Source organism: Dasypus novemcinctus, chromosome 4, assembly GCF_030445035.2.
Source record: "Dasypus novemcinctus isolate mDasNov1 chromosome 4, mDasNov1.1.hap2, whole genome shotgun sequence".
NCBI classification, from domain to species: Eukaryota; Metazoa; Chordata; class Mammalia; order Cingulata; family Dasypodidae; genus Dasypus; species Dasypus novemcinctus.
The window spans coordinates 6038116-6064364 of record NC_080676.1 but is presented as its reverse complement, the minus strand read 5'-3'; positions in this window follow the sequence as shown (position 1 = coordinate 6064364).

The following is a 26249-nucleotide window of genomic DNA, read 5'->3' as shown; positions in this document are numbered from 1 at the left end:
GTACATGCCTTCTCAGAGAGTTACCATAAGATAATCTTTGCCAAAAAAAGGGGGGAGTAGAACAAGAAAGAGGTAGATGGGGAATGCAGGAAATAAGAAATCCATTACAGGAAAGATACGAGGAAATTCTTAGGACTACAGACACGCTGCAAGTGTAGAAGGCAACCAGTTCTGATGGGAGGTTAAGAGGGCTGTGGGGATACTTATTCAAGAAGATGGCGTTGACAGAATGCCTGATACGGTTGAGCATATTCTCTTAAATGATTTAAAAACAAGTAAAAATGACAAAGTGTTAATATTGATTAATTCCGGGTGATGAGCACATAAGTACTGATTTTTTTTTTTCTCTATTTTTCTTTTTCAGAAAGGAAAAAAGGAAGGGGAGAAAGGAAAAGAAAGGCAACTGGCATGGTAGCAACCAAGGGTTTGGGCCAAGGGTCCACGGAAGTCGGAGCGGGAAGAAGCCTGACCCACTGCAGCGGGCTCCTCCTTCTAGCCTAAGTCTCCTCTTCATCTTGTTCAACCCATTGCTCATAAGAGAACCCCACCATGCTGCAAGTTACACGTTTCTGTTTCAAATAAAACCCCATTTTTATATTTCAGCTTTTGTGCTTTCTCAACATTGCTTATTGAATTTGCACTTTTTCAATAGCCCACTTGGTAGGAAGGGTGTGTTAGCCCCCCTTTCAGAGCAGAAAACTGAAGCTCTAAAATGATGTTCTGGGAGACTGCTTAGTAATTAAAACCTAATGAATCATTCATCATATTACTTAGAATATAACATATATATTCTGTATATATCTATAATATATATGGATATAGATATATTCTATATATCTATAATATATATGGAATGTAACATATTATTCTGTATATATCTATAACATATATAGAATATAACATGTATTACATACATTAATTTAGAGAGAATATATAAAGAATATATATATTATATTCCACATAATATGACATAGATATATACAGGATATATAATATAGATACATATATATAACAATGCCCCCCTCTTCTCTCACCTATATCTGGCAAAGCACAGTCATGCCTAAAGTCTCTACCTATACCTGGTGGCATCTACCTCAAAGACAGGTAAGTGCCCAGGAGGAAATCAAGGTGACTTGGGGCTGCTCTAGCAAGATCACCTAAATAACGATAGAAAACTTCGTATTGATTGAGGGGCAAGGAAGGGGGTGCTAATGCTGAGAAGGCGTTTGTTTCATTTCACATGAAGATTTGCCCTTGGCCACGAAAGGGCCTGCTAAACTGCTCAGCGCAGTGCACATCCACAGCCCCTGCAGAAATCCGAAAAGCTGAGCATTCAGATACCAACGCGTATGGTCTCAGATAGACTGAAAATAGTTCACCATCGGACCCTTTCATTTGATTTGGGTCTGGAGGAAGAATTGCAAAGAAGACAAAAATGAAAAGGACTGGACAGTTATCCTTTCTCTATTAAAAAAAAAAAAAAAAAAAAAAACAACTCTGAAGTTTGGGGAGAATGTGTGCTGGGCTCAGGCCAGTGCTGATATTCACTGACGCTTGATGGATTTCTGGCTGCAAATGTTTTATCAAGACAATCCACCTTGTAGCAATCTCCAAAGAAGACTGTGTGGCTCTATTAAGTCCGCAATTTGCTTTTTAAAAGTGACTAAATACGCTTTTTCACAGCAAGGACAAGTCATCTCCCTCCTGGAGCCCACGGAGTTTGTCACCCAGCCTCCCCCGCTTTTCAAAGCCCACCGTCAAAAAAGCAAAGGAAATGTCATGACTTTGGAGCGGTCAGAAAGCTCTTAAGTCGCAGTGCAGGCTATTTTTCCTTTTGTGGCACAGAAAAGAGTGGACAGACACAATGAATAACTAATCCCATTGTATTTACAAATGTGCAACAATCCTTCAAAATGAGGTGAGGAACAAAGATAGGAGATAGCCCGGCAGCCTGAGTCTTAACAGAACAGCTTGCAATTCCAGGGCCTAAACTGCTTTTGCAAACACAAACACACACCGCGGCCATGAGAAAATAAAAGTTGAAAATGGCATCCGATTCAGAAGGCCGAGAAGCTGGGCCTCGGTGGCTCTCTGCACCATTCCTTTCCGACACCTGGCGCTGCTGTCGGGCAGGGTGGGGGATCTGGGCCAAGGTTAATGCTTAAGCTGTTCAAAATAACTGACTTTGAAAGGGCTGTCAGGCACACCCGGTGGTTGCTGAAAACAGACCTTCGTTGTTTTCACTTCACCACAACCTTTCCTGCCCTCGTTAGAGAAGTCTCGTTGTTTTATGCTTCAGCAGTTGTCCAAAGCCTCCACTTTGCATCTCTGGTGCCTGTAGCCACCAGGGGTTAAACAATAGGGTGCTCGAATGCTGAAGACCCAGCCGAGATGTTCCGACCTTGAAACGAGCAACCCAGGCTGAAGACACCGCGGGGTGAAGGTCAAGCCATCCGCCAGACTTAAGGGCTCACAGGAACACAAAGAATTCCAGGAACTCAGAACTTCAGATGACCTTGAAGAATTAACTGCAAAGCTTTTAGCTGTGTTTTTTTTAGAAGATGGGGCAGAGGGGCAGTGTGGCCTATCAAAAGAACTCTTAATTAAGATAGAGAGGGGATTTTTGTGCATAGAATAAAACTGAGATTGTTTTGTTCTCCCTTTGCAAGACCAAGTAAGTGTTTTCTAACTTTGTAAGTATCTGGAAAACAAATATGCATAGCATCCTCTAGGGCTCCCCCACGTCATAATATTATGGCTATCTATAATCCATAGCATATATTTGGTATATTTCTTCCACAAGCCATCCTATTATTAATACCATGTATTAGTATTGTACATTTGGTATAGTTCATGAGAGAACATTCTCATTTCTGTACTGTCAACCACAGTCCATCATTCACCATGGCATGCACCGTGTCACATGGCCCCCTGCCTTTTGCAATCCATCCACGGTGTACACTCCGTGGCTCTCAGTTTCATCACAGGGTTGTGCTGTCTTTAGCTCAGTCCATTCCAGAACATTTTCATTACTCCAAAAGGAGGCAATACTTCCTTATCGCTTCAAACTTTTAATATTTATTGAAAGAGCTCTTTTAGACTTTCGACAGAGATCTTAATTATATGTCATCCTTGGGCATACACAAAAAGGATAATAGTGAAATAAATTGACTAAGGTATTCCTAAAACATCTTCGCATTCTGAGTCCAACGCTTCTGAATCACTTCAACTGAGCCACGGATAACCAGTTTTCTACCCATCCTCGGTGCCACCCCAAACACTGGTAAAGCGGCATTTCTTACGAGTGCTCCACTGTAAGCTCTGGGAACTTCTTCCAAGTCTCTGACACTGTTCTGCAAATTTGATGTTGGAGGCTTCTTAGGTGAAACTGTCAGGCAATGCAACCCCTTCGTGACTGAGGACTCACCAAAGGAACTGTACGATGTCACTGACTATAAGACACATCCTGGTTTCAGGCATAATTAATGTTCTGTAAGCATAATAACTAAGTCTGCAATGCTACCCTGGGCCAAAAGGGGGTGGGGAGCAGGGGACACGCATCAATTCTGACGACAGTAAAGAGTGGAAAACCGGCTGAGTAGTGAGAGCACTGGTGACCCAGTCTTCACACTCACTCTCCTTCTCAACCCTACACCCTTGGTTTGCTGCCCCAGAGGCGTCTTCCTCCTGGTGAAGCACCCTGATCAGATGAAAGGTGGGCCTTTGTTTCCTAAAGGGAGGGTCGGGCAAGGGGAGGTGGGGAAGGAGCAACTGCAGACCTCAGAGCCTGCGCACTCCGAGGCCTCTTGCAGCATCCTTGGGTAGCCCCAGAGGTACAAAGACCGCACCAGGCTGAAGGCCACACCAGAGTGACCTGCTGTCCACCGTGGAGAGCTGAAACATCCTAAAGGCCCAGAGCAGCTGGACTGCCTCCCTGTTCATTCGTGGGAGCTCTGGTGTTTGAAGAGAGGCCTCAAGTCCCAGAGCCCCTGCGAGCCACCAAACCAGAATGACTCGACTCTCCCTCCATCCCAGGAGCCAAGCAGCGGCACCTGAGGCAAGGGAGGGACCCCTCCTGGGGCTTCAGCAGAAACCAATTCCAGCTTTTTCAACCCCACATGGTCAAAATAAGCTTCCTTGCTTCTGTCACAGTTTCTGTTCCAAAGACCGATCACATAAACATCTAGCCAGGAAGCACGCCTAGGTGCTGATGAAAATGCATGATGTCTTGAAAATGTTCTTCTCGGCTTTAATCCCCCTTTAAAATTAATGGCCCCAAGTCCCCGGGCCGCCGTGATAGGATCTCAGCCATCTGCCCCTGCTGGTTCCTATGGCACCCTCTGATTAAACAGAGGGAGCCGACCTGCAGGTACAAGGGTTTTGTTTCCTGGGCAGCCCATACATTCTCTACAGGCCTCATTTAGGAACAGGAACACTTGCCCTTTTTTCAAATGGAAATGTTTTTATCTAAATGAACAAATTGTATTCCTCATGTCTTCTTGGTTAGGCAACTGGGAAAGAGACCCCCAAGATTTCTGATCCTTTCCTTTTAATTTCAGACATGACTTCTCCCCCATCAGCTCCCAGGCCCGTTTCTATGCTTGCACAATGTTGTGTCCGGTTCCTCATCATTTTTCCGGTGCATTCTGTGGAGAGAGCAATGACCCTGACCCTTCCACTTCTCAGAGAAGTGAAAAGTGACGTTGAAAAACATGAAATAAAATAAAGTGTCTTGCAGAATTTAGAAAGTGAGTGTTCGATTCCATCGGCACATCTGATCCAACCACTGTAGCTGGTTCAAATTTTCACAAGCCACAATAATTAGATTTGCCAAAAGACATGTGACAATTTTCTGTAACTCCTCTCAGATCCTAACTTGAGTCCCCATTTCCACTTGAGAGCAGAGAGCAATAAAGTCACCCCCAGATCTAGTCAATCAAATGAGTGATTGCTCATGGCAAGTGTAACTCAATCAAATGTCATGTGTCCTCTACCCCCTGCTCTGAAACTCCCTTTTTGGCCAGGGTAGCAGCTACTTCAGAGATAGCATCAGAGGGTACAGCGTGTGGGAGTGGGCCTGGAAGGGGGCCTTCTGGGGCAGAACCACCCTCCAGGGCCCTCCGCTGGCATCTGCCGGACATTTACCAGTCATTTGTGTACTTCTCCTAGGAACACGGGGAATTTCGGACACCCTCCCTCAACAGTCTGAGGCTGGAGGGAGTCTACTTCTCCCATGCCATGTGGCCTGGGAAATACTGGCAAGACTGCCGCTTCTCAAGGGCTAGAGGATAAGGAGGTGACATGACATTCCCACTCTTGGAAATCCAAACTTAAAATTCTACGTGCCCCTCCTGGAACCCAGCCCAAAGCAGGCACAGGGAAGGAAATGCACTGCTATTTTAACTCTCTTGCTTTTTCCTCAACTCAGCCTCCTCCCTTCTGGGTTTTCACTCACTCTCTTTGGAACCTATTATTGATGGCACCAGTTCTCAAGGGAAGTAGTACTGTCCCCATGGTAATCTCGAAAATTGGTGGGACATTTCCCCTAAAACATTTATTTTGAAATTTTCAAACTTACGGAAGAGTTGCAAAAATAGAATATCAATTACCCAAATGCTCAAGAAATTTAACATTAATACTATTATCTCATTTTATCAAATGTTCCCGATTATCCTGATAATATTCTCTATAGATGGTTTTCACTTCTATCCTAATAATATTCTTTATAGCTGGTTTTTAGTTCCATCCAAGATCCAATTAAGGACCATACATTGAATTTAGCTTTATCTCCTTTAATCTAAAATAATTGGGCAGTGGCCAAGAATAATAGATGTCTCACAATGCATGGATTGGTCCAACCAATAAAGAATTGTTCTGCATTCCACACAACCTTTGAATATTCCCCCAGACATTTATATAGGTTAAAAAAATTGTTTATAATCATCTGTCCCTAGAGCCTAATTCCATTTTACATATAAATGCAATGCATCTTTTGCACACTTTCAACATACACTGAATTTCTGGGACAACAGCATTGTAAATCGAGGAACGGTTGTACGGTATTCTGTTAGGAATTTTGTCAAGAGTTGTTCATCAATTCAAAAACTTCTGTTGCTAATGGCAATGTCATTCATAGTATTTAAATCAGCCCATGACTTCCTGTCTCGGTCCGCCCTCAAGGCTGTCACATTCACTGGGGTTCTGTGTTCAAGTTCAGACATAAAAACACATTATTATATCTCCTAATGTAGTAGTGCCCAAGCACTTAAATGTTGAAATACATATTTCATTTTAAGCTGCTTTCATTTTATTTCTTTTTTTAATATATTTCAGTTAGGGTATAATTATTGATTTTTTAAACTATAGAAGTAGGTCATATTTCTCTATCTGCCTTATTACAGCCCCCTGTTCAAATAAAAGGGGCTTTGCAAAATATCTGCTATATAAAGGAAATTCAAACAACTTGTTAAAATTTATGTTAATCGGGGAAATCTGAACGCAATAATTTAGGATTAGCATTAATTATCTTTAGATGTACTAACAGTATTGGGGTTTTGTTTTCTTAAAGAGTCCTGTATTTAAAGAGGTTACATATAAAAGTATTTATGAACAAAAGCCTATGATTTGCCTCGAAATAACCAGGTGATCGAGAAGGTCAGGTGAAGATGAAACAAGATGTGCCATGTATCAATAATGGTTGAAGCTGGCTGATGGGAATAGCAGGTTCATCCCAGCATTCTGACGACTTGTGAAAGGTTGAATTAAAAGGACAAGGAGGCTGCTGGCTCTGACGGGGTCGAGAACCACTGGTTTGTGGTGTGAATTGTATTTCTAGCTTCCTTTAGGGCCTAGCCTATCTTGAAGTAAAAAATAATAATAATAAGAGTACTTCTCACATCAAAAGCATTGGTTTTCAAGAGTGTTGTCTCTGTTAAGAGTGTTTCTATCTATTTAGAAACTCAGCGGTTCCAGATTTGGCTTTTTTGTCTATGTTTTTTGTGCCCTTGCTCCAGTGAGCCTGGGAGCTGGGATGCTGACAAAGGTCAGCTGCGGTGGGGGGCTGGGAAACAACACTGGGGAGGTGCTACCAGATTTTATTTAGGTTCTCGGCTGTGCTGCAGAACTGAATTTCAAGAGCACGCTGGGTGAGTTAGGCCAGTAATTTATTCAGGTAGGGAGGGAGGAGAAATGGGAGAAAATAACAGAAAATAAGAGAGCAGGGGTTCCAGGTAGAGAGGAAGGGGGAAACATGGGATGAAGAGGGCTGGTTTACAAGTTACAATTCCCCATTACAGATTATAAATTCCCAGATTTACTTGCATGGCCACACGGCAGCAGAAAAATGATGAAAACTACACATAGAGGGCAGGAAAGGTCTGTAGGCAAAAACCAAGGCGAGAGCCCAAGCTCCATATTTGTGCCTGGCTTTTAAACTGTTAATTATTCCACCCCTTTGCTAACGGCAGGGGAGGGGTTCCAGCTGTTCGCTGTTCTGATTGATTACCCCCCCCATCAATCCCCCAGGAGGGCCCAATGATAAAGTCCTTGGGGACTATCCGGGGCTTCTCCTGGCTTCCAGGGGAAGTCTTTGTTCTGAATGGCAGGATCTTGGGGGGGGGTCCTCCAGCAGCCACCTTGAGGGTATCGATGTCCACGTGGACTCTCTGCCAGGTTCCAGAGCCGTCTATTGATTCCCTATCTCACTAGCCAGTTTCACTTAGAGCTGTTTCTAGCCTCACTTACCTGCCTCCCAGGTTTTAGTTTGTTTCATTTAATTGTGACTCTTGATGTGGAGACAGTGGCCACAGTCGTTGCTGAGGGCAGGGAAGAAGAGATGGGATGTGGCAGCATTTTTGGGACTTGAAGTTGTCCTAAATGATATTGCAGGGACAGATGCAGGACATTATATATCCAGCGATAACTCACTGAAAGTATTGGGGGAGAGTGTGAACTACAATGTAAACCACAATCCAAGCCATGCAGCAGTGCTCCAAAATGCACTCATCAATGCAATGGGTGTGCCACACTGATGAAAGAGGCTGTTGATGTGGGAGGAGTGGGGTGGGGTGTGGGTATATGGGAACCTCTTATATTTTTCTAATGTAATCTTTTTTGTGATCTATGGGTCTTTTTAAAAAAGGCAATTAAATTTTAAAAATATTCTTAAAAAAGCACTTTCATTAAAATCAGTCTTGCAAAAAAAAAGGGGGCAAGGGGTCAAGTCACATAGCAGGGAGGAAAGGCTCTCCTTCACGCCCCCTCTCTGCCGCATTTCCTTGTCCAGGGGCTCCAGACTCTCCAAGCTTGGAGGGAAAAGCCTCAGGCCACAGGGGCTTCCCCTGTGGCTCCTCCCAGGATATTTGTGTTTTGAAAGAGACCTAGAGTGCCCCCAGCTCCTCCCAGCCTCCTAGCCTTCCAGGGCCTCTCTTTCCTCCTTACCCAGGCTGACTGGCACCTCTCACCTTGGCTCTCAGCCCTTCTGTTGCACCTGTCCCGCAAGACTTAGCCCTCAGAGCCACCCAGTGCCTGAAGCCGGAGCCCTGCCCTGCCCTTCCTCGTTTCCACTCCTTCCGCTGCTCCTTGTTCTTCTCTGTTCAGCAGCTGCGCCCACCTCCTCCCCTCGCAGGTCACCTCCTCTACCTGGTGGAGAAAAGAACTAGCCCCGAGTGAGTCAAGTTCAACTTCCAGCTCTTGCACCTACAGATCTCCTCAGACACAAGGCCCCCTCCCTCCTGTGAACCCCAGAGCCTGTCCTCCAGGACCTTCCCTGCATTTACCTTCCATGCCTCCAGCCCCTGAAGGAGCTGCTCTGTCTGTGCAGCTTCTCAAGGGCCCCTGCCCCCTGCTTCCCCCTGCGCTGCCCCCACCGCTGCCCTCTCTCTCCAGGCACACGTCCCATTGATCTGCGGGTCTTTGCTTTCCAGCTATGCTTAAACGTGGCTTCTGCCAGGTCACATCACAGGCAGGGCTCCCAGAAAGCACACCGACCGCCTCTAGCCAAATCCCACAGTTACTTTTCAGGCCTGGCTGAGGTCACAGCGGAGCTTCCTGTGGTTGCATGCTGCTTTCCTTAATGCCCTCCTCTTATATCTTCACCTGGACAACTCTTTCTCAACCGTCAAGCCTCAAGGAACGTTTCCTTCAAGAAGCTGCCTGGTACCCCCAGATTCACCTGCAGCCTCTGCACTGGTCCCTGACAGCCCCGGCATTCACCTCCATCCTGACAGTGTCATAACATGTGGAAAGTCTCCCTCTTTCTGTGCCTGTCTCGGGAGGGCAGGGACCCCGTTCATCTGCGTTCCTCTGGGGCTGGCGCAGGGCATGCTCGGTGTTTGCCGCGCTGAGCTGGAGCTCTGCAGGCAAGAGAACTGAAAAGGCCCAGACTTGCTCTGGACCCTTTGTGGTGACACAATCACAAGTTTCAGGCAAAGCTGGACGCTCACGTTGTGGAGCTGGCACATGTGTGGGGTCACTAAAGTCTTCGGGAACCCCCGTAACCTGGGCAGAGGACCTCAGAGATTCTGAGAAAATGGGTCCCCCGCCTGCCTGCAGGTGACATTTCAGACAGCCTGAGTCCCCCGTCCACGCACACCTACCGAAAAGCAAGGCTGAGGCAAGCCTCCCTCAGACCAGATATTAAAGTCTATAAAGGCCTATAAGCTGCATTTGAGCGTGAAAAACAAACATTGCCTTTTCCTCCACCACGTATCCCTGTGCCCAGGTAAGGGTCAAGGAGAGTGACATGCCCCACTAAGGACAGAGGCACTTCTTGTTCCTCTCTGAACACCTCAGCACCTTGCCGCTCTCATAGCAGGCCCCGAACAAATAAAATGAAATTTTAAACTGAAATAACGTAGATTTACACCTCACTGGGTTTTTTGGGTTTTTTTTCCCACTAGCCTGAATTTTCAGGGAATAAAAACATGCATGCCTTCTGATTAGTAATCAATGGGAGGCAATTCACAACTCTTCCTGCATTAAAATTGTACTTTAAAATGCAAAATTAGTCACCTCCCTCACTTGGAGAGCAGAGGGACTTTCTGGAATCTAAGCTTGTCTTTCTCAGTGCATTTCCCTGCTAGCGATGCTCTTAGGAATCAAATGTGGTTTATTTCATTTTAAGTCACTTTTTTTTTCTATTCAGGAAAATGAATGTTGGAGCCAGATAAGAAACTATAGTCTGCTTTCAAGAAGGTTACAAGAAAACTGCATCTTGCATTACTAATCCTTTATCTTCATGTTAACAAAAAGATTACTGACACATTTTTGAATGAAAGAAAATAAAATAGCAAATGTATCTTAGGAAATGTGTAACTTTCATGCAACACACAAATCAGTTGTTAAATATTTTTTAAATGAAGGAAAGCACATAATAAATTTTTCCTTTGGAAGTAAAGAAACCAACTTTTGAAAGTAGAAGAAAAAAAGAAAACTAGGACTTGGAAATCACCCTTTCACAAAATGTAGCTTGAATGAATTAAATGATTGTGCCTCTAACTTCTTAATAGATAACATGTTTTCCAAAAATGATTTCATTGGCCCAGGTAAGTGTTGTTTTGTGGGGAGAAACATTTCAGAAGTTCTCTTTATGCTTCCTTATTGCAAAGTCAGATTCCATTTCTCAGGGTCCCCTGTGGAAGGACGTCAAGGACTGAAGGCAGCCGGTGGTGCTGAGCCCAGCTGTGCATTTGCCCAAGATCAATGCCAGGGACAGACAGGTGACTCTACCCAATCAGCAGTGTCAGCCAAGCCTGCTCCGCAGCAGCTACAGTTAGGACCACCATCCTTTGGCCCAAGGAGACCCATACTCAGTCTCAGCCAGGCCACTCCCAAGCTGGGTGTCTTGGGCATGTTTCCTCACCTCTCTGTGCTTTAGTGTTCTCATTTATAAAAAGAAGTAAAGGGGAAAGCCAAAATGGCAGCAGGGTAAGGAGCTCCTGGAGTCAGCTTATGGTACAGGGCAGTTAGTAATCTCCCAGAGCTCTCTAAAGCACCTGTTTGGGGGCTCCAGAGACCAGAAGAGCATCCTGCAACATCGTTGAAAGAAAGGAAGGACGAGACTGCCCATCTGCAGAGAAGATTCCTGAGTAGAGCGCTCCACGCTGCAGAGGTCGGTGCCCATGGCGCAAGCACCTCGGAAGCTATTCCATGCTGGAGTTGGATGCTCCATTTCCAAAAAAATGGGGGAGGAAGACATGGTATGGCACTGACTTCAGCTACTGATTAGTGAATTCAGCGAACTAAAGTATAATCCTAAGAACAGCTAAACGTTGAGCCTGTCCAGGTCAGAAGGAGGCCACTAGCTGCCATTTTGACCCCGCCCCAGCATGAGGGGAATCCGGGTGGACTGAAGATCACAGTGCTGGTAGGGACCAGCTGCTTTCCACCCCCATCGGACTGCAGCTCTAGCCTAAGGCTCAGCCCCACCTCTGGCAGGAGGAAGCTGGGGGACCTGTGCCACCTCTCTGGGAAACTGCAAGCCATGCTGCAGAGGCCAGTGCCCATCCCACTCTGGCAGCACAGGCCACCTCGGTAGCCATTCCATGGCTGGAGTTAGAAGCGCCATTTCCCATAAACGGCAGAGGAAGAGACGGTTGTTCACCAACCTCAGCTACTGATCAGTGGACTCGGCTGGCTAAAGTATAATCCTAGAGACAGCTAGGGTCTGAGCCTGTCTAAGTGGGAAAGAGTCTGGTAACCACCATTTTGACTCCACCCCCAGCATGAGGGGAAGCCTGGCTGACTGAAAATCCAGTGAACTTAGGGACTGGCTTCTTTCCACCCAGATTGGGCTGCAGCCCTAGCCTAGGCTCCAGCCCCACCTCCAGCAGGGAGGAAGTTGGTGGGACGCACCAGGCTCTCCAGGCAATTGCAGGTGCTCTCCGCTGGCATAGACTGAATAGTCAGTCAGCTGGGGCTGCATGCCCGCACCCCAATAAGATAGGAGAGGAGCTGGGTATCCTCAGCCTCTCCAGGCAATAGCTGATGTTTTCAGCCCACATGAACTGGTTTGCTGAGTGCCTTCCAGCCCATCTCTACCTCTGTCCCCCCATAGGATAGGAGGGGCTGGTGTTCCCTCAACCTCTCAGGGTAACTGCAGGTGCTTTTGGCTCACACAGCCTGGACTGGGGGGTACTTGTGGATCCACCCTCATGCCCCAATAAGAAAGGAGGGGTCTTGTGTCTCCACAGCCTCTCCAGACAATGGGGGGTCCTTTCAGTCTACAGGGACTGAACTGTTGGGTGCCTGTGGATCCAACCCCACACCCTAATAGGATAGTAGGGGCCTGGTGTTTCCTCAGCCTTTCCAGACAATAGCAGGTATTCTCAGCCTACAGGGATTGAGCTGTTGGGGTTAGTGGTTCCATTCCCACCCCCTAAAGGGCAGAAGGGACAGTATTCCCTCAGCATCTCAGGGCAACTGCAGGTGTATTCAGCCCACACAGATTAGATTGTTGGGCACCCCAGAGGGTCCATTCCCACCTCCAGCAGGGAGGGGTCTGGTGCTATGTCAGTTTACCTGGGCAACTGTGGTCATTTTGGACCCACATGACATAGATTGCTGCCCACAACTATTACTCCATTCCCACATAAGGTAGAGGAGGAAGGAGTATGAAGCTTCATCAGTCTCTCCGGGCAACCACACACAGTCTTATCCTGTCCAACTTGGATTATTATACATGGCTGCAGCTCTGTCCCTACCCCTGGCAGAGGAGAAAGGTGGGAGAAGCTTCATCAATTCCTGGGGCAACATGGGCAGCTTGAGCCACCATAGCTTACAGCACTAACTACATCCTCAACTTCTACTACACAACAAGCAAAGGAGAAAAGACAAGAAAACCCTAAAATCAAGGGAGAAACTGCATCCAGAATTAATATATCAAGCAAGCCAGATGCCAAGACACCAACAAAAAATTACAATCCATACCAAGAAACGGGAAGATACAGCCCAGTTAAAGGAATAAGATAAGCCTGCAGATGACCTAAAGGAGTTGAGACAACTAATCATAGATGTTCAAACAAATCTCCTTAATAATTCAATGAGAAGGCTAAAAAGATTAAGGATGTTAAGAAGACAGTGGGGGAGCACAAAGTAGGATTTGAAAGCACACATAGAAAAATAGCAGACCTTATGGAATGAAAGGTGCAATAAATGAAATAAAAATACACTGGAGGCATATAACCCCAGATATGAGGAAGCAGAAGAAAGGATCAGTGAACTTGAAGACATGTCCTCTGAAAGTGAACATACAAAAGAACAGATGAAGAAAAGAATGGGAAAAAATTGAATAGGGTCTCAGAGAACTAAATGACTACAAGAGACATGCAAGCATATGTGTCATGGGTGTCCCAGAAGGAGAAGAGAAGGGAAAAGGGGCAGGAGGAATATCTGAAGTAATAATGGTGGAAAATTTCTCAACCCTATTGAAGGACATAGATATCTGTGTCCAAGAAGCACAATATACTCCCATCTGAATAAATCTAAATAGGCCAACTTCAAGACACATACTAATCAGAATGTCAAATGCCAAAGACAAAGAGGAAATTCTGAGAGCAGCAAAAGAAAAGCAATGCCTAACATATAAGAGATACCCAATAAGATTAAGTGCCAATTTCTCATCAAAAACCATGGAGGCAAGAAGGCATTGGTATGATATATTTAAGATACTACAAGAGAAAAATTGCCATCCAAGAATTTTATATCCAGCAAGATTATCATTCAAAAATGGGGGCAAGATTAGAATATTCACAGATAAACAGAAACTGAGAGAGGTTATAACAAAAAGCCTGGCTTTGCAGGAAATACTAAAGGGAATATTATAGCCTAAAAAGAAATCCATAAGCATGGAATGTTCTTCCAATTATTTTGGTCTTTTTAAAATTTCTTTTAGTGATGCATTACAGTTTTCTGAATACAAGTTCAGTTTAAGTTCATTCTTGATATTTGATTCTTTTAGTTGCTATTGTAAATGGAATTTTTTTCCTGACTTCCTCCTCACATTGCACATTACAGTTGTATAGAAACATCACTGATTTTTGCATATTGATCTTGTATCCTGACACTCTACTGAAATTGTCTATTAGCTCTAGCAGCTTTGTCGTAGATTTTTCAGGACTTTCTAGATATAGGATCATATCATCTGTGTATAGTGAAAATTTTACTTCTTTTCCAATTAGGATGCCTTTTATTTCCTTTTCTTGCCTGATTGTTCTACCTAGAGCCTCAAGCACTAAAATGAACAACAGTGGTGACAATGAGCATCCTTATTTTGTCCCCAGTCTCAATGGGAAAGCTTTCAGTCTTTCACCATTGAGTACAATGCTAGCTTATGGGTTTTTCATATATGGCCTTTATCATGTTGAGAAAATTTCCTTCAATTCCTATCTTTTGTAATATTTTTATCAAGGAAGAATGCTGTTTTTTGTCAAATGCCTTTTCTGGTCAATCAATAAGATTATGTGATTTTTCTTCTTTGATTCATTAATGTGGTGTATTATGCTGGTTGATTTTCTTGTGTTGAACCAAACTTGCATGTCTGGTATAGAAAGCCACTCAATTGTGATGAATAATTCTTTTAATGTGCTGTTGGATTCAATTAGAAAGTATTTGTTGAGAATTTTTACATCGGAAATCATTAGAGAAATGGATCTGTAATTTTCTTTTTTCATAATATCTTTATCTGGCTTTGATATTAGGGTGATTCTGGCTTCATAGACTAAATATCATTAAGATGGCAATACTACCCAAATTGATATATAGACTTGATGCAATCCCAATAAAAATTCCACCAGCATTTTTTTAAACAAATGGGAAATATAATTATCAAATTTATCTGGAGAGGTAAGAAGCCCCAAATAGCCAGAAACATCTTAAAAAGGAAAAGTGAAGTTGGAAGACTCTCACTTCCAGACTTTAAATCATATTACCTAGCTACAGTGGTAAAAACAGCATGGTGTTGGCATAAAGATAGACACATAGACCACTGGAACTGAACTGATGGTTCAGAAACCCATGCAGCTGGGACAGATAGTCCCTTCAAAAAATGGTGCCAGGAGAACTGGATATCCATAGCCAAAAGAAAGAAAGAAGATTCCTATCTCACATCTTATACAAAAATTAACTCAAAATGGATCAAAGACCTAAATATAAAAGCAAGTACCATAAAGCTCCTAGAAGAAAATATAGGGAAATATCTTCAAGACTTGGTGGTAGGTGGTAGATTCTTAAACCTTACACCAAAAGCACAAGCAATGAAAGAAAACATGGATAAATGGGACCTCCTCAAAATTAAACACTTCTGTGATTCAAAGGACTTCATCAAGACAGTGAAAAGTGGCCCACTCAATGAGAGAAAATATCTGGAAACCACATATCTGATAAGGGTTTGATTTCCATTCTATGTAAAGAGACCACACACAACTCAACAATAAAAGAGCAAGCAATCCAATTTAAAAATGGGCAAAAGATTTAAATAGACATTTCTCCAAAGAGGAAATACAACATGGCTAAAAACATGTTCCATATTACTAGCTATAAGGGAAAACAATGAGATATCATCTAACACTGCATGGAATGGCCATTATTTAAAAAAACAGACAACAGTAAGTGCTGGAGAGGATGTGGAGAAATAGGAAAAATCCTTCACTGTTGCTGGGATTATAAAATGGTGCAGTCTCTGTGGACAGTTTGGCAGTTCCTCAGGAAGCTAAATACAGAACTCCCATATGATCCAGCAATTCCTCTTCTAGGAGTATATCTAGAAGAACTAAAAACTATGACATGAACAGACATCTGCACACTGATGTTCATAGCGGCATTATTCACAATTTTCAAAAGATGGAAAAACCCAAGTATCCATCAACCAATGAATGGATAAACAAAATGTGGTATATACATAATGGAATACTATGCTGCAGTAAGAAGACATGAAATTGGGACACATATCATAACATGGATGAATCTTGAAGACATTATACTAAGTGAAGTAAGCCAGACACAAAAGGACAAATATTGCATGGTCTCATTAATATGAACTAAATACAGAGAATAAACACATGGAAATAAAACCTGGAGTATAGGTTATTAGGATATAAGAAGAGGGTTGAGAAGAACTGATGCTTAATGTATATAGAAGTTTTCATTGACTCTAAAAGTGTGGAAATGGATAGAATTGATGATTACACATTATAGTGAATAGCAGCTGGTTTATAAATGGGACTGTGGATGAAAAGGGTGGTCTGGGGAAGTAAATGTCAATTTAAAGAAAGCTAAAAAATAACCTAGGGACTGAATAACAGTGAACCCAGAGGTGCATGAGAATTGTGGTTGAGGGTACAAAATCAAGACTGTCCTTCTGTACGCTAGAGCAGATGTACATCACTATTGCAATGCGGTTGGAATGTGGAGAAGCATGGTAAATCTACAACTGATGTGACCTATAGACTGTGGTTAACAGCAATACTATAATATTCTTGTATCAATGCCAAAGCTGTACTGTGTTGATAATGGAGATGTATCAAAAAAGTGTGCCAAATGTATGCTATGGATCATGGTTGGTGATAATAGTCTGATAATATTATCTCATAATCTGTAACAAATGTTCCACCATGGTGTGGTGTGCTGGTGAAGGGGTGTTGGATGGGAATTCTACATGTTTATGATTGTTTCGCAAGTTCACAACATCTGTAATAAAAATATTTTCTTAAAAAATAGGGGAAAAATACACCAAATGTATGATAAGGACTATAGTTAGAAGTAATATTCTGATGAAGCTCTTGCATAGTTTGTAACAAATGTTTCACAACAATGCAAGGTGTTGGTGGAAGGGTAATGTATGAAACCCCTGTATGATGTTATGCAGGTTTATTTTGTAAGTTCACAATCTTTACTATTCACTTATTGTTTATGCATGTTCATGTATGAGTGATATACTTCAATAAAAAATATATTTATTAAAGGAAATGATAATATATACCTACCTCATAGAATTGAGTTAATCTTTTAATGTGCTTAGAACAGTGCCCACCACCAAGTAAGCATTATATAAGTATTTAATAAATAAGTGTAAATAAATAAGCAAACAATAAATAAATATTGAGAACATAACTGCAGGCAATTAAAGAATTTATTATTTTTGAGCACGGAAAAGAGACTGGTAGCTGGATAGATAGGGGATTATATTAGTTAGTGCTCTCCAGGAAAACAGAACTGACAGGAGTAATATACATGTAAATATTATAAGGTTTATTACGGAAATTGACTCACATAACCATGCGGTTTGGCGAGTTTGAATTCCTTAGGGCAGGCCATAAGTTAGGAACTGCAATTAAAGTTTCAATGAACTCCTCCGGAGAATGTGACTGGTTCAAGTAGAAACAGAACTTCTTCCTGACTGCTGAAATCATCAGTTCTCCTTTCAAGGCCTTCAGTTGACTGTATGAGACTCTTCTCATTGCTGAAAGAGCAATCTTCTTTTTTGATTGTGGATATAATCAGCCATAGATGACATCAACTGACTAGTGACATAAATCCATGAAATATCCTCACAGTTAGCATGAGGCCAGTGCTTGCTTGACCAGACAACTGGATACCATGATCTAGCCACATGACCTTTACCATCACAGAGATGAAGGACATGGAATCAACCCTCCCCCCGAAAAAACACAGAATTTAGAAGGTCTGGAGGGGCATGTGGTTGAGGGTTTTGTTTTTCTTTGGAAGTGGTGAAAAATACTTAACTCCGCTTTAAACACATGGGTTTTTCCACAATGGCAGAACAATCACCTAACAAGAAGAAACCCTCATTCATATCCAATGTTGTTCTAAGTACTTAATATATTGTATCTCATTTGATCCTCACAACATCTCTGTGAGGTAGGTATTATTATTCCCATTGATAAATGAGAAAACTGAGGCACAGAGCATTTAAGTGACTTTCCCAAGTCTAATAAGTAAGGCAGTGGAGAAAGAATAGTCTTATCCAGGTATAAGGTCTCATTTATCAAATATCTGCATGACAGTTTATCAACTGTTAAGCTGACACTTAAGCTTTCATATGCATTATCTCATTCAACAATTCTGAGGCAAATGTTCTTATTCCTATTTCAAAGATGAAATAAAATGCCTACAAAAGATTCGTTAGCATACGTCTCATAAAAATACAGCCTATTCTTCTACAACTCATGTTTCAGTAATGCAAATTAGTTCATACAAGACTGGAAAATAGGGAAGCAATGTTAATTTAACACAGAAGTCATGTTAGTTCATGTACAGTTTTTCCCAGCATTTTAATATTTCACACCAAATGTAGTTAGCTGCAGAGGTCCACACTATTTGTACCGGTCACCCAACGTTCTTCCTCATAGTTTGTTTTGACCACATGCTCTTTCTTGGATGGGCTTATCAAATGCTTCTCCCTAATCTTTATTTGTTTTTCCCTATCTCTGTAACTCATCAGACTCCACACGTCTGCTAGGGACCAAGACACAAGATTGTGTTTTTAGAGTCATAGGCTCTGCCACAAGTTCCCCAGAAGCAGCAATGTTTGTTTTCTTCACTGAGAGCTGAAGCTTTACCCAATATACTTTTTCAACCCAAGAGAAAATGTTTAAGAAATGAGCAACTAATCATCTTAACAGTTCAGATGATGTTATCATATTCATTATTTCCTTACAGAGACATTCCCAAGGAATCCACTGGGTGTTCACTGTTTGAACTTACATACTGGGGAAAGGTTAAGAGGTCCTTTAATTCTAATTAAATAATCAGTAAACTCTGAGTAGAAAACAACAGAGGAAGAAAATGCATTATGTGTCAGGAAGAAACTTAATGAAAGGAGTTCTCTGGAGAATAAAATAATAAAACAGGGCAAGGACTGCAGAAACTGAGAAGTACTGTATAATAGAGCACCACATGGCGTTTGCCTTGCCCCCATCTTCTCCTGGAGACTCCCCTTCCCTAGTCTATGTGAACCCAAGGAACTGTCACTCACAGGGCACATCCTCCCTCCCCGACCCCCACAGACATAGCATAATACCCAGTCTGATCAATCAGATTTCCCACCCACCAACCCACAACAGTGATTTGATCAGAGGTGGGTATGTGCCTCAGATCAGACCAACTGGATTCTTCACCAGAACTTTTTCAGGTAATGCTGGTAAGGAAGAATGTTTCTGATCTTTGGGGTCATAGTGAGGTTGGGACCTCCAGCAGCCATCCTCCTTGACTGAGGGGAGTGATGGGAAAAGGCTGTCTCAAGGATCAAAAAAGAGATTGAGACAAAAACAGAAAAGAAGCAAAGCTGAGAAATTGCATCAGAGAAAGCTCTGTTGACAGTTATCGGTCACCTGGATCAAGCTGAGCCTGATTTCAGAGCTACCCCTAGTCCCAGTTAAATGGGCCAATAAACTCTGCCTGTTTCAGTCAATTTGATTACTGTTTCCCCTTTCTCTCCCTCTCCCGCCCCCCACCATCATAAGTGAAAGATTGCTGATTATTACAAGGATCTTTCTGTTACCATGCAAAGATGAGCTTATCAGGACAAGAAAGATCCCTCACCCAGGAACTTCCTGGGTGAAATGCCTTATTGAAATGGCAACAAACCATCTTTTACAAATTTTTAGCATAAGCCCACCTAATAGACAGCCATGAATTACTCTTCATTAATGGGGTCAAGACTGATTTTAGGGCTCCCTAAAATTATTGAAAAAATGAAAAAGGATTCTACAGGATCCCCAAGTAGCCTTCTGGAGGGGAAATGCAAAGGTCAGCTTCCCATAATGCCTCTATGGCCTATCACAGGTCACCTTCACCTGGCCTTCCAACCCTGCTTTCCCAAATGAATTAATTATAGAAGAAAAGTAGTTAGCACCAACTGGAACCTGCGCTATAGCAAACACTACTGGGTGTTTGGCTCATGTCATCTAATCTTTGTGTCGAGCCAGTAAGATAAAAATTATCCCCAGTTTACAAATGAGAAAACCAAGACTCAGAAAGGTTAAGTAACTTGACTAAGGCTGCATAGCTGGTGGATGGTAGAGCCAAAAATTAAACCCTATAGTCATATGAATCCACATCTCACGTCCCAGCCAGGTCGGGAAGCTGGTGGGAATATCCCCCACCGCTGCCATTTCTTGGGGTAGACAACAAGCATGGTGGTGCTGGGGGTAAAAGGCAAGCTTCAACTCAGTTCAAACATCACCTATCAGGTAGTTGCTGTGGAGAAAGACACACGCACTAGAATCACTACCCTTACGGAGCTTGCAATATTGCAGGGGAGAAAAATTATTGCACAAATTAATGTAGTTCAGGGATGAATGAGGTTGCAGTGGAAAGTCACGTGGAACCCTGAAAAGAGAAAGACAAATTTGGGTAGGGGAGAGGAAAGATTTATGAGGAGGATGTTATCCTGAGCTGAAGAGTAAGTAAGTTTTCAGGGAAGTGGGTGTGGCTCAAGTGACAGGGCCTCCGCCTACCGTAAGAGAGGGCCCGGGTTCAACCCCTGGGGCCTCCTGGTGAAAAAGAAAGCGTGTGTGTGGTGAGCTGAGGGCCTGCGCAGTGAGCCACATGCCCACGTGAGTGCCCACACGGCGAGCCATGTGCCCACGCGGCAAGCCGAGTGACTGCGCAGCAACTGAATAACTGCACAGCAAGCCAAGTTCCCATGCAAGTGAGTCACATGGCAAAATAATGATGCAGCAAAAGAGAGGCGAAGGGGAGAGTCAAGGTGAAGCGCAGCAGAAGCCAGGAACTAAGGTGGCACAGGTGACAGGGAACCTCTCTCCCCATCAGAGGCCTCCAGGATTGAATCCCAGTGAATCCTAGAGGAGAAAAAGTGAGAAGGGAAAAAGAGAAATTGATACAGAAGATCACACTGAGAATGAACACAGACAGCAAAAACAGCAGGCTAGGGGGAGAAAGGGAAATAAAAGCATAAGTAAGCTTTCAAAACCCCTCAAAGGGTAAGATAGGGAGACCCTATCCTTTGACTGAAACATTATATCAAGTTGCTTAAAGAGAGTACCCTCCTTTAAAACTACAAAAGGCAGTTAAAGGGCTGCATTTACTGGGCATTATAGGCATTGAGAAAGGATGGACTAGTTTAGGCTGCAGCAACAAACGACTCCAAAATCTCAGTACCTTAAACAGCATGTAGTTTGCTGAGCTGCATGCCCGCCATTGTTGGCTGGGTACACCAGTTCATGTCTCCTTCACTCTAGGACCCAGGCTGATGAAAAGCCACATCAGGAGCTTTGCTGGTCACCATGGCAGAGGGCAAGAGAGGTCTGGAGGATCTCAACACCGTCAATGAAGGACACCAGCCTGGAAGAAAGTCACATCACTTCTGCTCAAAGCACATTGTCCAGTACTAATCCTATGTCCCATTCAATCCCAAGGGACCCAAGAAATGCAATTCCAGCTGGTTCCCAGAAAGCAGAGAGCCAGAGGTATTTGGTGAACAATAGTAATAACTACCACACTCTATCTAGACACTTGTCCATGGCAGCGGTCATGTGAGGCAAGGAAATGAGGAAAAGATACAGAGAGAAAAACAAGGAGCTTAGAAATTAGACCAAAAAATGTGGGGGCACTGATTAAGTGCCTACTATGTTTTAAGTAGTATGCTACAAAAATGAATAATATAGAGCCTCTATCTTCAAGGAACACACAGTCTGATGGTGAATAGTGAGTAAGTGAATAATTATATGACATGTTAAGCACAAAGATGGACATATACCCATGGGCACAAGGGGTCAGGCCACTGTAGTGATTAGCATGATAGTGCCATTTCAACGTAACTATTAATACAAGTCACCTTAATCCTGGTCACATCAAAGACCAGGTCCTAGGACAGGACCCTGACTCGAAAGCAAAGATTCAAGGGCTTTGAGCAGCTTCAAAAGCCAGCCATAAGATAATGGTGGAGTAGGAAGCTCCAGAGATCAGTCCCTCCACTAAAACAACTATTGAACTGGTAAGAACTATCTGAGTCAACCAATTGACTCTGGAACTCCAGAGTCTGTGCAGCACCCAGAGAAGACAAGGAGGAAGAGGCTGATAAGTTGTAGTAAATAGAGGTGAATTTCACTCCTCATGCAGCAACTGCCATTCCCCATCTCCAGTCTCATGGCAGGCAGCAAAGGGGTCCTCAGTCCCAGGTCCTGGTAAATCTTGGTCATGCTACAGTGGCATAGAAAGACCTAGTTCCCCAAGATCTGGGGGTATACGGTCCAATCATTGATCCCTATTACTGGTCAACTACTTCAAATCTCTGGCACCAGGCTCTGAGGGCAGCCATTGTTCCACTGGCCTCAGGTAAAGGAGGCAAAGGAGTTTGAAAGAGAGTACCCTCCTTTAAAACTACAAAAGACAGTTAAAAGGCTGCATTTACCAGGCAAGTGCCTGATCAAGAAAGCACAGCTTTGGGAAGCAGATACGGCTCAACTGATAGAGCATCCACCTACCACATGAGAGATCCAGGGTTCAAACCCAGGGCCTCCTGACCCATGTGGTGAGCTAGCCCACGTGCAGTGCTGATGCGCTCAAGGAGTGCCGTACCACGCAGGGGTGTCCCCTGCATAGGGGAGCCCCATGCGCAAGAAATGCACCCCATAAGGAGAGCTGCCCCACACAAAAAAAGTGCAGCCTGCCCAGGAATGGAGCCGCACACACGGAGAGCTGACACAGCAAGATGACACAACAAAAAGACACAGATTCCTGGTGCCACTGACAAGAACACAAGCAGACACAGAAGAACACACAGTGAATGGACTCAGAGAGAAGACAACGGGTGGGAGGGAAAGGGGAGAGAAATAAATAAATAATAAATCTTTAAAAAAAAAAAAAGAAAGAAAGAAAACACAGCTTCAAAAAGCAAAAGCCATGGGAAAATTTCCTAGGGCCCTTGCTGGCCCGTCCATCACCCCCTCCCAGGGCAGTAAGGAACCAACTGGCACTCCCATTGTGTGGTCCCTGGCCTTACTCCCGCTGGGAAATACTGATCTAGGAAACTCCTCTCTGGCTTGTCCCACCCCAAAATTTGCTTCTAGACAAAAGTGACTTGAGAAAACAAAGCTGTGTAAGACAGAAGTAAGGCAAACAGTCTGTGGCAAAGTCTTACCTGCTTTAAGTCCTAAATAGAGCACCCAGAAAGGGGGGAAGTCTATTTCAAAGGGAGTAGATGGAGAATTCAAATTCCTGTAAGAAGAGGAATTCCTACAGTCAGTAGAAAGCACAAGCAGGCACAAGCTGAGAAAAGACAAAGAAGACCATGAACTTCGCCTTTGCCTTAGGCTGGCCTTCTTGGCAGGAAGGATGAACTCTGAAGGAGAGCAATAGCCACAGCAAAGCCATTTTACAAAGATCATGAAAGGTGTTTTTTATATTAGTTTGTTTGGTTGTGTTAGCTCCTGACACCCAAGGAAATTTCTGTCAAAACACCAGCTGGAGGCAAATTCAAGAAACAGACAGCTCAGGAACTAAATACCAAAGTTAATACTTTACATTTTAAAATGTCAAGTATGCAGCAAAAGATTATAAGACAAAGAAACAGGAATGGATGGCCCATCCAAAGGAGGAGAATAAAAATCCAGACACCATCACTGAAGAAGTCCAGACTGTGGACATACCAGACAAAGATTTTTTTTTAATGATCCTCAATAAGCTCAGGGGATAAAGGAAAACAGAGAAAAAAGCCAAAGAACATCAAGAAAATAATGAATGAACAATATGAGATTATTATAAAGATATAGTAATTTTTAAAGGAGCCAAACAGAAATACTAGGGTTAAAGACCACAATAATAGAAATGAAAAATTCCCTAGGAGGCTTCAACAATGGATTAGTGCTGGCAGAAGAAAGAATCAGTGAACTTGAGGACAAGACATTTGAAATGAACCAGGCTAAGAAGCAAAAATAAAAAAGCGTTTGAAAGAACAAAAACAGTATGAGAGGCCCAGGGCACACCATCAGGTATACCAATATACACATTATTTCCCAGATGGAAAAGGAATATTCAAAGAAATAATGACAGAAAATCTCCCAAACTCAGCAAAAGGTGCTACTATGCCCATCCAAGATTTCCAACAAGCATCAAACAGGATAAAATCAAATAGAAATACACCCAGACACATAGTGGTCAAACTGTTAAAAGCAAAAGACAAAGAGAATTCTGAAAGTTGCAAGAGAAAATCAACATGCTATGTACAAGGGAGTCCTAGTTACAGTAATTGTTTATTTCTCACCAGAAAGCAAAGCAGCAAGAAAGCAGTAGGATGAAACACTTAAAATGTCAATCAAAAACTTTTTATTCTTGTGCCTTTCTTTCAAAATGAGGGAGGGATTGACACATTCCCATTCAACAAAAGTTAGGGATTGCACAACCACTAGAACACCATAACAAGTAATGCTGAATAGAGTTCTTCAGAATAAAAGGAAAGGACTTTAAATGTAAATGGATTAAATTCTCCAGTCAAAAGGCCAAGACTGACAAAAGGATAAAAAATCATGACCCAGTTATGTGCTGTTTACAAGAAACTCATCTTAAATTCAAAGATATAAGTAAATTAAAAGTGTAAGGATGGGAAATATATATATCATGCAAGTAATAACACAAAAAGAGCTGGTGTAGCTAAACTAATATCAGATAAAATAAACATTAAGTCATAACTGCCATGAGGAGCAAAGAAGGTCATTATATACTGACAAAGCAGATAATTCAACAAGAAAACATATCAATTATAAATATATGTGCACCTAACAGCAGAACCCAAAATATATGAAAGAATTAATAACAGATTTGAAGGAAGATTTGTAGTCTCCTATGACACTAATAGTAGGAGACTTTAATACACCACTTTCAATAATGGATAAAACAGCAAGACATAAGAACAATAAGGACATAGAAAACTTGAATGATTCTCTAAACCAACTAGACCTAACAGACATATATAGAACACTTCACCCAACAGCAGCAGAATACACATTCTTCCCATGTACTCAGATCATTCTCCAAGATAGATCATAAGTTAGATCAAAAACAAATCTCAATAAATTCAGAAACATTGAAATCATACAATGTATCCTCTCCAACTACAATGGAATGACACTAGAAATCAATAACAGAGAAAACTGAAAAATTCAAATATATGTGGACATTAGAAAGTACTCTTAAACAACCAATGGGTCAAAGAAGAAAATACTAGGGAAAATAAGAAATATCTTGAGGTTAAAAAAAAAAAAACACACAACATACCAAAACTTATGCATTGCAGCAAAGCCACTGTTGAAAGAGAAATTTATACCTGTGAATGCTTATGTTAAAAGAGAAGAAAGATCAAATCAGATACCTAACCTCTAAACTGGAGGATCTAGTAAAAAAAAAAAAAAGGCAAACTAAACCCAAAGTGAGCAGAACAAAGGGAATAACAAATATCAGAGCAAAGATAAATAAAATAGAGAATTTTTAAAAAGACATCAACAAAACCAAAGTTGGTTCTATAAAAAAATCAATAAAATCATCATGCCTTAAGCTAGAGTGACAAAGAAGAAAGGACAAAAATAATTAAAATAAAAAATGAGAGGGAGGGACATAACTACTGAACCCATAGAAATAAAAAGGACTATAAGAGGATACTGTGAAGAGCTATACAAAAAAAAATTAGATAGCCTAGATGAAATGTATCCTCTTACAATCCCTACAAACACACAGATTACCTACATTCTCTCAAGAAGAAATCTAAGATTTCAACAAACAATAACTATCAAGGAGATTGAATCAGTAATCAGAAACAAAAAAAATCCCAAAACCAGAGGGTTTCCCATGTGAATTTTACCAAATATTCCAAGAAAAATGAATACCAATCATGCTCAAAGTCTTCTTAAACCCTGAAATGAAGAGAACAGTCCCTAACTCCTTCTGTGAGGTCAACATCACACTCATACCACAGATAGATAAAGATACTACAAGAAAAGAAAGTTACAAACCAATATCTCTTACAATATTGATGCAAAAATCTTCAACAAAATAGCAAACTGAATTCAATAGCATTTTAAAAGAATTGTACACCACAATCAAGTGGGATTAATCCCAGGTATGCAAGGGCATTTCAACATAAGAAAATCAGTTAATGTAATGCACTACATTAACAGAATGAAGAAACCAACATGATAATCTCAATAAAAACAGAAAAGGCATTTGAGAAAATCTAGCACTGCTTCTTGATAAAAACACTTAGAACACTAGGAATAAAA